The sequence below is a fragment of the Schistocerca serialis genome, chromosome 3, assembly GCF_023864345.2.
Source record: "Schistocerca serialis cubense isolate TAMUIC-IGC-003099 chromosome 3, iqSchSeri2.2, whole genome shotgun sequence".
NCBI classification, from domain to species: Eukaryota; Metazoa; Arthropoda; class Insecta; order Orthoptera; family Acrididae; genus Schistocerca; species Schistocerca serialis.
The window spans coordinates 380,993,512-381,007,344 of NC_064640.1; the positions used below are offsets into that span (position 1 = coordinate 380,993,512).

At 44.4% G+C, this 13,833-nt stretch overlaps 1 long non-coding RNA gene across 1 annotated transcript in view; it reads right to left on the reverse strand.

Moving 5' to 3' along the window:
- Window positions 1-2,608: 2,608 nt before the first annotated feature.
- The window catches only part of LOC126470220 (uncharacterized), a 32,053-nt gene continuing 20,828 nt past the window's right edge, over window positions 2,609-13,833 (reverse strand). The window contains exon 2 of the long non-coding RNA XR_007586149.1: window positions 2,609-3,159. This is a non-coding gene — a long non-coding RNA (uncharacterized LOC126470220). The remainder of the gene's footprint in view (window positions 3,160-13,833) is intronic.

Sequence of the window (13,833 nt, forward strand, 5' to 3'; positions counted from 1 at the left end):
ATAGAAGGAAACAAAACCAAACATTCAACACCAACCAAAAGAAATTTTACCAGACAATAGATAACACACACATTGAAATAAACAATCCACCAAACATAACAGACATGGAACACTTCTGGAGCAACATATGGTCAAACCCGGTACAACATAACAGGCATGCACGGTGGATACAAGCAGAAACAGACACATACAAGATGATACCACAAATGCCTGAAGTGACAATTTTGCAACATGAAGTCACCCAAGCAATTAATTCTACTCACAATTGGAAAGCCCCTGGAAATGATAAAATAGCAAATTTCTGGTTAAAGAAGTTCACCTCAACACATTCACATCTAACTAAATTATTTAACAGTTACATTGCAGACCCATACACATTCCCTGATACACTTACACATGGAATAACTTATCTGAAACCTAAAGATCAAGCAGACACAGCGAACCCAGCTAAATATCGCCCCATAACATGCCTACCAACAATATACAAAATATTAACTTCAGTCATTAAACAGAAACTAGTGACACATACAACACAGAACAAAATTATAAATGAAGAACAAAAAGGCTGTTGCAAAGGAGCACGAGGATGTAAAGAGCAACTGATAATAGATGCAGAGGTGACATATCAAGCTAAAACTAAACAACGGTCGCTACACTACGCATACATCGATTACCAAAAAGCTTTTGATAGTGTACCCCACTCATGGTTACTACAAATATTGGAAATATACAAAGTAGATCCTAAATTGATACAGTTCCTAAACATAGTAATGAAAAACTGGAAAACCACACTTAATATCCAAACAAATTCAAATAATATCACATCACAGCCAATACAGATTAAGCGTGGAATATACCAAGGAGATTCATTAAGTCCTTTCTGGTTCTGCCTTGCTCTGAACCCACTATCCAACATGCTAAATAATACAAATTATGGTTACAATATTACTGGAACATACCCACACAAAATCACACATTTGTTATACATGGATGATCTAAAACTACTGGCAGCAACAAATCAACAACTCAACCAATTACTAAAGATAACAGAAGTATTTAGCAATGATATAAATATGGCTTTTGGAACAGACAAATGTAAGAAAAATAGCATAGTCAAGGGAAAACACACTAAACAAGAAGATTACATATTGGATAACCACAGCGACTGCATAGAAGCGATGGAAAAAACAGATGCCTATAAATATCTAGGATACAGACAAAAAATAGGAATAGATGATAGAAATATTAAGGAAGAGCTAAAAGAAAAATATAGACAAAGACTAACAAAAATACTGAAAACAGAATTGACAGCAAGAAACAAGACAAAAGCTATAAATACCTATGCTATACCAATATTGACCTACTCATTTGGAGTAGTGAAATGGAGTAACACAGACCTAGAAGCACTCAATACACTTACACGATCACAATGCCACAAATATAGAATACATCACATACATTCAGCAACAGAAAGATTCACATTATGCCGAAATGAAGGAGGAAGGGGATTTATCGACATAAAAAACCTACATTATGGACAGGTAGACAATTTAAGAAAATTCTTTCTAGAACGAGCAGAAACTAGCAAAATACACAAAGCAATCACCCACATAAATACATCGGCTACACCACTACAATTTCATAACCACCTCTACAACCCTTTAGATCACATAACATCAACAGATACGAAGAAAGTAAATTGGAAAAAGAAAACACTACATGGCAAGCACCCGTATCATCTAACACAGCCACACATCGATCAAGACGCATCCAACACATGGCTAAGAAGAGGCAATATATACAGTGAGACAGAAGGATTCATGATTGCAATACAGGATCAAACAATAAACACCAGATATTACAGCAAGCATATTATTAAAGATCCCAATACCACAACAGATAAATGCAGACTTTGCAAACAACAAATAGAAACAGTAGATCACATCACAAGCGGATGTACAACACTAGCAAATACAGAATACCCCAGAAGACATGACAACGTCGCAAAAATAATACATCAACAGCTTGCCTTACAACATAAACTTTTAAAACAACACGTTCCTACATACAAGTATACACCACAAAATGTACTGGAGAATGATGAATACAAATTATACTGGAACAGAACCATTATAACAGATAAAACAACGCCACATAACAAACCTGACATCATACTCACCAATAAAAAGAAGAAATTAACACAACTAATTGAAATATCCATACCCAATACAGCAAATATACAGAAGAAAACAGGAGAAAAAATTGAAAAATACATCCAACTGGCTGAGGAAGTCAAGGACATGTGGCATCAGGATAAAGTTGACATCATACCAATTATACTTTCAACTACAGGAGTCATACCACGCAATATCCACCAGTACATCAATGCAATACAGCTACATCCAAACTTATATATACAACTTCAGAAATCCGTAATTATTGATACATGTTCAATTACCCGAAAGTTCCTAAATGCAATATAACATATACCGTACAGTTAAAAGGAAGTGACGCTTGATCAAGGTCCGCGTCACGTCCCATTTTTAACCAGACTTAACGTCTGAGAAAGTAAAGAAATAATAATAATAATAATAATAATAATCTGCAGTGATGTGTACATCATTTAATAACAGTTAATCACCATCAATAACCACAAAAAGAATATCAAAATCAAAGAAGAAATTCTATGAGGCAGTGGTATATGAAGCAGGTTGGTGAGTTACAACTCATACATCAAATTAAGATAAATATTTCCTTATTATGTGAAGTTGCATTTTCTTTATTTTGACAATATGATTTGCTCTTGAGACTGAGCGTGAAGCAGAAATTAGATAACAGTAATTTGACAATATCTTTTCTGAATGGCTGACCAGACCACATAAAACATTTACTATATTTTGGCATTTATCGCTACCCTATCAAGTTTAAACCAAATGGCAGTATGTGGCATTATTGACATGAATCTGTGTCAGCTATAATTAAACTAATTTAGCTTCAACATTTCCAAGGAAGTGGTACATAGTAGTATCATGATTCTCTACCTGTTTCTCACTGAGAATCAGTTCTTCATATTTTACAAATATATTTTCATGAGATAGTGTCCATCTTTGCAGCATGTTATGTCAGTTCAGATTTTTGTTTTCCCATTTCTGTGACACTCTGTCATGACAAACAAATCTATAATCACTCACATTGCCATGATATATGTACACTTAATGTAAAGTGTTAATCCATTCTGATGAGGATACCATAATCTTATGCATAATTATAACATAGGTCATACAAATGTTATTTCATACAAAACAGAAACCTGTCACTTGTACAAATGTGTTGTAAAAAAAGTTCATCACGCAATGTTACCAAAACATCACTAGAGAGAAAAAAAAGAAAAAAAAAAATCAATAATGACTACGGTGAGAATGGGAGTTTTGTGTGCAGTCTGTGGAAAAATAGATAGTGCCATTATCTTGTTTTAAGCTTGGGAAACAACTTGGAAGGATTCACCGGATAGATCAGTTAACCAATCAGCTCAGTTCTGCCTGGATTGCATTTAGAATGCTCTCTCACTTTGTTAGTCGGCAGAGAGAATTCCTAGTGTTCTTTGCATATATTTACCCAATACTGTTCACTGGCATAATCTGGAACTTTTGAGGTCAAAAACTGTTTATTCTACAGAATCATGTATTAAGAATGTTGTATGAAGTGAGTAACTGAACATTTTGCAGCAGCCTCTTCAAGGATGTAAGGATTCTTAAACTTCAGTTATATGCTAATGGTATTTTTGATTAATTATGAAAGTCAGTTTATTGTGATTTATGAAATTTATAATGAGAATTAAAAATAATTTTGATATGGATTATGCTTCTCTGTCTTGGATTCATAATGAAGCTTTATATTCTAGTTCAAAGGACTCAAATGGGGTACTAGCAAACATTAAGCAAGAATAGTAATTTTTTCTGTTTTCCGCCTTTCCGTTAGTTGATCTAAATTCATGGAGGTATGTACCGTCTATGCAACTAAATGAAGGCAGTTTGTTTATTGCCATACACCTTTTGCTTCTTTTATTTGGGAAGCATCATCAGTGGCCTGAAATACATGTTTCCTTTTATACATACAATAAACATATTATGTAGTAGATATAATATACTGCTATAAAGAAAAAACATGACAAAATATAATATAGCAGCATATTATATCTACCACATAATACATTTACTGTATGTATAAAAGGAAACATGTAATTAGGGCCGCTGATGATGCTTCCCAAATAAAAGAAGTGTAATGCATATGGTAATAAACAAATTGCCTTCATTTAGTTGCATAGATGGTTCATGCCTCCAGGAATTAAGCAAGAAATTGGAAATCCCCAGATGCTCAAAAATAACTGAAAAGAATGCTTTATCTACCTCTCATCCTTTAACTTAGCAAAATGTTTGGACTCTGGGATGTGAATTCATTTGTACACATTATGAACCAGTTTTTTCAGATGTCACAGAGCTAAATTTCTTAGCTGCAGGCCCACACAGCTGTGACTGCAGTGCTGAATGACAAACAAGCCAGTATACTGTTCTGTGTCAACTTCACACATCCCCCAAAATATTGGAGAGTTCCTAATAGTAATAGAGGACTTTATTGTATACATCAAGACACAGATTTCTGTCTATAAAATTCTTAAAACCCATATGTAAACTTTGTGAAACATATTGTCTTTTTCAACTTCTTGTATGTCTCAAGTTTATGTTGTTATGCAAGCCATATACTAAATAAATAAATAAGTGATTGGCACAATATTGTAGCCTGTATTGTTGAGCAACAAATAAAAAAAAAATTATTTGACAGCCATTAGTGTTTAATAATGACTTGAAAGCCATGGACCCATTCCATACTAAAGGAGTGGAGAAAGCCAAGTAGTAATGATTTGAGACATTGGATGCAGTATTAAATACTGGTTCCTATGTATTGGGGCACAACCTGAAAAGGAGTCAGATCACGGAGGTACCTTACGTTCTTCCAGTGCTGATGTTGATTTGAGTCTTCTCAGGTTTTCTGGCAGATGCTCATGTCTGACTGACACAGTATTCTGTCCATCTTGCCGACATTGTTAGGCGCTCCTGATCGAAGGTGTCACATCTCCTGCTCCTCCCATTATACCTGCCGCCTACCTCCACCACTCTCCCCTTGTGGTCCATCTCGTGGTGCTCTGTCATGCCATCTGTACCCTTGTCCATGCCTGTGCCTTCGTTTGCACCTGTGAATGTTTGTGAATGGATTAACAGTGTCTAATGTTTCCTCTCCCAATCAAGGACACACTGAGAAAGTGCTACCTTCATTTGCATGGGGTCCCATGCCTTGCTGAGTTGGTAGGCAGTGTCCCTATTAATCAGGTTTTCCCCGCAGTTTGATTTCAGTCACTTCCTTAATGATACTGTCCCGAACCTGGGAGTCTATGTCATGATTTTCATCTCATCATACTTTATGAAGTGCTTGTATCACAGATAGTGCTCAGCTATTGTTGTTTACTGGGTCGTTCCAGCCTAGTGTGGCACTGGTGTAGCACACATTGAATTTCTACTGTTCTGGTTGCCTGGCCAATGTATGACATGCCAAACTCACAACGGATGTTGTAGGTGTCTGTCTGTCATAAACCTAAGTTGTTCTCTGCACTGCCTAGTATGCTGTTTCTTTGTTTGTTGGCTGGGTATGCCACACATACAACGCCAAATTTTGTTCAAATTCTGCTGATCTTCAGAGAGACAGGCCCTACATATGGTATGTATGCTAATGTCTTTGGTTTGTCCTCTTCTCTTTCTTTGTTTGGCATGGATCAAAAGTATCCAGACACCTGGCTCAAAATGACTTACAAGTCTGTGGTACCCTCCATCGGTAATGCTGGAATTCAATATGGTGTTAATCCACACTTAGCCTTGATGACAGCTTTCACTCTCACAGGCATATGTTCAATCAGGTGTTGGAAGGTTTCTTGGGGAATGGGAGCCCATTCTTCATGGAGTGCTGCATTGAGGAGAGGTATCGTATCGGTCGGTGAGACCTGATATGTAGTCGGTGTTCCAAAACACCCCAAAGGTGTTCTATAGGATCCAGGTCACAACTCTGTGCAAGCCAGTCCATTACAGAGATGTTATTGTCGTGAAACCACTCCGCCACAGGCCGTGCATTATGAACAGGTGCTCGAGCGTGTTGAAAGATGCAATCGCCATCCCCGAATAGCTCTTCAACAGGGGGAAGCAAGATGGTGCTTAAAACATCAATGCAGGCCTATGTTGTGATAGTGCCACACAAAAACAACAACGGGTGCAAGCCACCTCCTTGAAACAGAGGACCACACCATAACATCACTGCCTTTGAATTTTACTGTTGGCACTACACACAATCGCAGATAACGTTCACCAGGCATTCACCATACCCACACCCTGCCATCGGATCGCCACATTGTGTACCATGATTCACAACTCCACACAACATTTTTCTACTGTCCAATCATTCAATATTTATGCTCCTTACACCAAGGGAGGTGTCGTTTGTCATTTACTGGCGTGATGTGTGCCTTATGAGCAGTCGCTCGACCATGAAATCAAAGTTTTTTCACCTCCCATCTGACTGTCATAGTCCTTGCAGTGGATCCCGATGCAGTTGGAATTCCTGTGTGATGGTCTGGATAGATGTCTGCCTATTACACATTACGACCCTCTTCAACTGTCCTTGGTCTCTGTCAGTCAACAGACGAGGTCGGCCTGTACACTTTTGTGCTGTATGTGTCCCTTCAAATTTCCACTTCACTGTCACATCGGAAACAGTGAACCTACAGCTGTTTAGGAGTGTGGAAATCTCACATACAGACATATGATACAAGTGACACCCAATTACTTGACCATGTTCAAAGTCCGTGAGTTCTGCAGAGTGCCCCATTCTGCTGTCTCACGATGTCTAATGACTACAAAGGTCACTGATATGGAGCACCTGACAGTAGGTGGCAGCACAATGCACCTAATATGGAAAACTTATGTTTTTGGGGGTGTCGGGATACTTTTGATCACATAGTGTAGTGCGCATCTGATTTGGCCAATGAAGTAGCCATTTTTATGGAAGACCTCTCATAGATGCTCAGGTTCAGAGCCCAAGCTGTCTTTGTCTGGTAGGGTGTGTGCCCTGTGGACTTCAAGTGCCCCTCTTCTCAGCAGGACGATGGCAGCTATTGGAAAAGGGCTACTGATCAGTGTGGTTTGGCTTGTGGTAGACACTGCACACACGACCATTTGGTCTGTCTCTCACCAGATCATCAAAGAACAGCATCTGTTCATCTTTCTCCAGTTCCGTGGTGAATCTGATATTTGGTTGGTATTAGAGAAGAAGGAACTCATTGAGCTTCACCATTCCACAGGGCCATATCACAAACATCTAATCCCTGTACCAAATGAAATATGTTGGTTTGTAAGTGGTCAAGTCACTGGGGACAGAAGACTTCCAATAGCTACACCTTCAGTTCATTTATAATATTGTCCCTTGTACAAGAAGTAGGTGAATGTTAACAAATGCCTGCACAGGTCTTTCAACATAGGGTTGAACTATTCACTTATCATTTCTATCAAATCCTTTAGTGGCACTCTTGTGAACAAAGAAACAACATCAAAACTGACCTTTATGTCAGTACCCAAAATGTGTAGGTCCTTCAGACACTGGATGAAGTCCATCAACTCGTGTATCTGGTGGCAGCATTTCTCTTCGCAAGGACTGAACAACATCTTGAGTAACTTGGTGAGGTTCTATGCAGAGTTGTAGACTACAGGGCATAAAGGGGTATAATGTTCAATGATGTTCTCTGGTAATCCCGACACTTTGAGTAGTGCTGTTGTCTTCCTGTCGACCTGGTTAGGGGAGTCACTGTCAACACATCTATATGAAGAGTCATCCAAGAAAAGGTGAATATTCTTATCATAATCCAGCCTGTCCATAATAACAGTGGCCTTCCCTTTGGCAGCTGGGAGTACTACAATACTGTTGTCCTCCTGTAGTTCCCAGAGGGTTTTCCTCTCATCCCTGGATATACTGGGCTTAGATCATCATATGCCTTTCAATGGACTACTTCTGCTAAATAAAGTGTCAATGCTAGTGCAGCTTAATTGTACTGGACTCCTGAAACTTGATAAAGGCAGAATTTTGGGTCTAGCCACGAAATTGAGGCTTCTGCTTAGCAGTTTTATCATTGTGTTGTCAACTTCTTCGTCTGTTAGATTGACAACAATGTGAACTCCTTCAGCTTGATGTTGTTGTTTAGTACATAAATGCTAATGCTCAAACATCAGCATTTGGTGTGTCATTGCCTTCATGTGGTGATTCAGCAAGGGACGATGAATCACTATCCACCCACTTCCAGATTTCATGATCTAGGGTATCTGCAAGATGAATGTGTACACTGAATAGTTCTCTGCACTGTCTCAATCACAATGCAAGCAAAAATAATAAATAGAAGAGGACAAACCAGAGGCATTAGCATACATACGATATGCAGAGCCTGTGTCTGTGAAGATCAGCAGAATTCAAAGAAATTTGGAATGAAATGTGTGACATAATGTCACCATGACATTGTAAGTATAACATGACAAACAGCCAGAGTAGTATTCAACATTTAGAACACCAGTGCCACACTAGGCTGGAATAACCCAGTAAATCTGCAGATACAAGCACTACATGAAGTATGATGAGATGAAAATCCTGGTACAGAGTCCTATGTTCTGGACAGTATCATTAAGGGGGCGACAAATCAAAAAGGGCAGAAAATATGATAACAGGGACACTTAGCAAGGCCTGGCACACCATGCTCAAATGATTGTAGAGTAATGGCATCTGGTCACAGTGAACTGGGTTTATGATTGGGAATACAAGGTTGGTTGGTTTGGGGGATTAAAGGGACCAGACTGTGACAGTCATCGGTCCCTTTTTCCAAAAAATTAAAACCACCCAAAGAGAATAAAAACGAACAGCAGGAAAGACATCAGACGACACAGGATAAGAAATACTCCTACAGAGATCAGACAAAACAAATTAAAATCACACAGAGTGTGACGGTGGTTGGCCGACCATAGAGATAAAAAGGAAAAGCCAACTACCGAGAACACATTAAAAACTCAGCGTAAAATCGTAGGCCAATGGCCAGAATCAACACAAAATAACAGAACAAACACTCAGAGTAAACGATAAAAACCCCCTGCCCGAATAAAATGTAAAACTAAGCCAGCCATAACAGGGTCATCAGATAAAAGGGCAGGGAGCGTATCAGGCAGTGCAAATGTCTGCCTGACCACAGCTAAAAGGGGGCAGGCCAACAAAATGTGGGCCACTGTCAAAGCCGCCCCGCAGCGACATAGAGGAGGGTCCTCCCGGCGCAGTAAATAACTGTGTGTCAGCCGGGAGTGGCCAATGCGGAGCCGACAAAGGATGACTGAGTCCCTGCGGTTGGCTCGCATGGATGACCGCCACACAGTCGTCGTCTCCTTAATGGCACGGAGTTTATTGGGCGTGATCCGATCGCGCCATTCAGCATCCCAAAGCGCAAAAACTTTTCGGCCGAGGACTGCCCGCAAATCAGTCTCTGGGAGGCCAACATCCAGAGATGGTTTACTCGTGGCCTCTTTCGCCAGGTGGTCAACATGTTCATTGCCCGGGATACCGACATGACCGGGGGTCACCACAGAGCGGCCGCAACGGGCAAGAGTATGCAGGGACTCTTGGATAGCCATCACCAGACGAGAACGAGGGAAACACTGGTCGAGAGCTCGTAAACTGCTCAGGGAATCGCTACGGATAACGAAAGACTCACCTGAGTAGGAGCGGATATACTCTAGGGCACGAAAGATGGCGACCAGCTCAGCAGTGTAAACGCTGCAGCCATCCTGCAAGGAACGTTGTTCGGAATGGTCCCCTAGAGTGAGCGCATACCCAACACGACCAGCAACCATCGAACCGTCAGTGTAAACAATGCCAGAGCCCTGATACGTGGCCAGGATGGAATAAAAGTGACGGCGGAAGGCCTCTGGAGGGACTGAGTCCTTCGGGCCCTGTGCCAAGTCGAGCCGAAGGCAAGGGCGAGGAACACACCATGGGGGTGTATGCAAAGTGGCCCGGAAAGGAGGGGGAACAATGAAAACCCGAAGCCCGGAGAGAAGCTCTTTGACACGGACCGCGATTGTACAACCAGACCGGGGCCAACGTTCTGGCAGATGGACGACTGATCGCGGGAACAGGAGACGATAGTTTGGATGCCCGGGCAAGCTTAAAACATGGGCAGCATAAGCGGCCAGCAAACGTTGGCGTCGTAACCGCAGTGGAGGGACACCTGCCTCCACTAGTACGCTGTCCACAGGGCTGGTGCGGAAAGCACCAGTGGCAAGGCGTATCCCGCTGTGGAGAATTGGGTGCAGCACCCGCAACGCAGATGGGGATGCTCAGCCATAAGCCAGGCTCCCATAATCCAGACGGGACTGGATTAATGCCTGGTAGAGCCGCAACAGGGTAGATCGGTCGGCGCCCCAGCGGGTGTGGCTCAAGCATCTCAGAGCGTTTAGATGCCGCCAACACGTCTGTTTAAGCTGCCGGATATGAGGCAGCCAAGTCAACCGGGCATCGGAAACCACCCCCAAAAACCTGTGGGTCTCTACCACAGCAAGAAGTTCGTTGTCAAGAGAAAGCCGCGGCTCAGGATGGACCGTTCGGCGCCGGCAGAAATGCACAACGCGGGTCTTGGCAGCCGAAAACTGAAAACCATGCGCTGCAGCCCAAGACTGCGCCTTGCGGATTGCGCCCTGTAGCTGACGTTCAGCAGCTGCAATGCCAATAGAGCTGTAGTATAGGTAGAAGTCGTCAGCATACAGGGAAGCGGAGACAGAATTTCCCATGGCCGCAGCGAGCCCGTTAATGGCTATTAAAAACAGGCAGACACTCAAAACAGAACCCTGTGGCACGCTGTTCTCTTGGACGTGGGAGGAACTATATGAGGCTGCGACTTGCACGCGGAAGGTACGACACGACAGGAAATTGCGGATAAAGATCGGCAGAGGGCCCCGAAGACCCCATCCATGAAGCGTAGAAAGGATGTGAAGACGCCATGTCGTATCGTGCGCCTTCCGCATGTCGAAAAAGACAGCGACCAGGTGCTGATGGCGGGCAAAGGCAGTACGGATGGCCGACTCCAGGCTCACCAGATTGTCGGCGGCGGAGCGGCCTTTACGGAACCCACCCTGAGACGGAGCCAAGAGGCCCCGAGACTCCAGTACCCAATGCAAGCGCCGGCTCACCATCCGTACGAGAAGCTTGCAAAGAACGTTGGTGAGGCTAATGGGGCGGTAGCTGTCCACCTCCAAAGGGCTCTTGCCCGGTTTCAAAACGCTGATGACAATGCTCTCTCGCCATTGCGATGGAAACTCACCATCAACCCAGAGACGGTTGTACAGGTCGAGGAGGCGTCGCTTGCAGTCCACTGAAAGGTGTTTCAGCATCTGACAGTGGATGCTATCTGGCCCAGGAGCGGTATCAGGGCACTGTGAAACTCCCACTCACTGAATGGAGCGTTGTAGGATTCAGAAGTGTGGGTGCGAAAAGAAAGGCTCCGACGTTCCATCCGCTCTTTAATGGAGCGGAAGGCCTGGGGGTAATTCGCAGAAGCGGAACTCATAGCAAAATGCTCTGCTAAGTGGTTTGCAATGACGTCTGAGTCAGTACAAACTGCTCCATTCATTGAGAGCGCAGGGACACTGATAGGTGTCCGATAGCCGTAGACGCGTCAAATCTTGGCCCAGACCTGCGATGGAGTGACATGGAGGCCAATGGTGGACACATACCACTCCCAGCACTCCCGCTTGCTTTGGCGGATAAGGCGGCGGGCCCGCGCACGCAGCCGTTTGAAGATGATCAGGTGTTCAATGCAGGGATGTCGCTTATGACGCTGTAGCGCCCGCCGGCAATCTGTAATCGCTGCAGCGATCGCAGGCGACCACCAAGGCACAGTCCGCCACCGAGGGGACCCAGAGGAGCGGGGAATGGCAGATTCGGCGGCAGTAACGATGCCGGTGGTGACCGATTGAACCACCGCATCAATGTCATCAGTAGAGAGAGGCTCAAGAGCGGCAGTGGAGGAGAACAAGTCCCAGTCAGCCTTATTCATAGCCCATCTGCTAGGGCGCCCAGAAGAGTGATGCTGTGGTAGTGACAGAAATATCGGAAAGTGGTCACTACCACACAGGTCGTCATGCACACTCCATTGGACAGACAGTAAGAGGCCAGGGCTACAGATTGAAAGGTCAATGGCGGAGTATGTGCCATGCGCCACACTGAAGTGTGTGAAGGCGCCATCATTTAAAATCGAGAGATCGAGCTGCGACAATAAATGCCCAACAGTGGCGCCTCGACCTGTTGCCACTGACCCACCCCACAGAGGGTTATGGGCGTTGAAGTCGCCCAATAGCAAGAAAGGTGGCGGCAATTGGGCTATCAGCGCAGCCAGGACATGCTGCGAGACATCACCATCTGGTGGAAGGTAAAGACTGCAGACGGTAACAGCCTGTGGCGTCCACACCCGAACAGCGACAGCCTCTAAAGGTGTTTGGAGAGGGACAGACTCGCTGTGCAGAGTGTGAAGGACATAGAGGCAGACGCCACCAGACACCCTTTCATATGCTGCCCGGTTCTTATAATAACCCCGATAGCCACGGAGGGCGGGGGTTCGCATTGCTGGAAACCAAGTTTCCTGAAGAGCAATGCAGAAGAAAGGGTGAAGGCTGATAAGTTGGCGGAGCTCAGCTAGATGGTGGAAGAAACCGCTGCAGTTCCACTGGAGGATGGTATTGTCCATTGCGGAGAAAGGCGTGACGGGACTGGGAAGGCAGATTACGCCGCTGGGTCACCTGCTGCCTCCGATGGAGCACCCGTGCAAGTGCTATCCATTGCGTCTGAGGGATCGGCGAGATCAAGGTCCTCAGCGGACGCAAGGATCTCCACCTCATCCTCAGACGCAGAGCTTTTAGGTAGCGGTGGAGTAGGTGCCACCACAGGTGTCTTGGACTTACGGGTCTTCAAAGTCGTTTTCTCTCGCTGTTCCTTTGGTTGCCGTTGTTGAGAGGGCTTATTGGAGTCAGTCTCTGGGACCGACGAGGATCGCGAAGCCCGTCGACCAGCGACCTGTGGCTTCTTCAGCCACTGATTGGTGTCTGCTGTGCCGCTGGTAGGAATCTGGGAAGGAAGTGACCCAAGGGATCCCTTCCGAGCGAGAGAAGCCGAAGAAGACTTACGCTTCTCCGGCTTAGAAGTGGGGACTGGTGTCCCCGGTGGTTTAGTGGGTGCTGCTCCCGAGGTAGATGGTGTGGGAGCAACAGCGGGAGAAGGGGCCCCCATCGTCAAGGGGGCAGGTGAGGTCCTGTGACTCTGAGAGTTGACTGTATATCTTGCAGCTGAAGGAGCTGGAGCAGGAGTGACAGTGGAGGCATAAGATGACATCATGCCCACGGGATGTAGCCGTTCAAATTTCTGCTTAGCCTCGGTGTAAGTCAGTCGGTCCAGGGTCTTATATTCCATGATTTTGCGTTCTTTCTGTAAGATACTGCAGTCCGGCGAGGAAGGGGAATGAGGCTCTCCACAGTTGATACAGACGGGAGGCGGAGCACATGGAGTATCGGGATGAGATGGGCGTCCACAATCTCGACATGTGAGGCTAGAAGTACAGCGAGAGGACATGTGACCGAACTTCCAGCACTTAAAGCACCGCATCGGGGGAGGGATATAGGGTTTGACATCACACCGGTAGACCATCACCTTGACCTTCTCTGG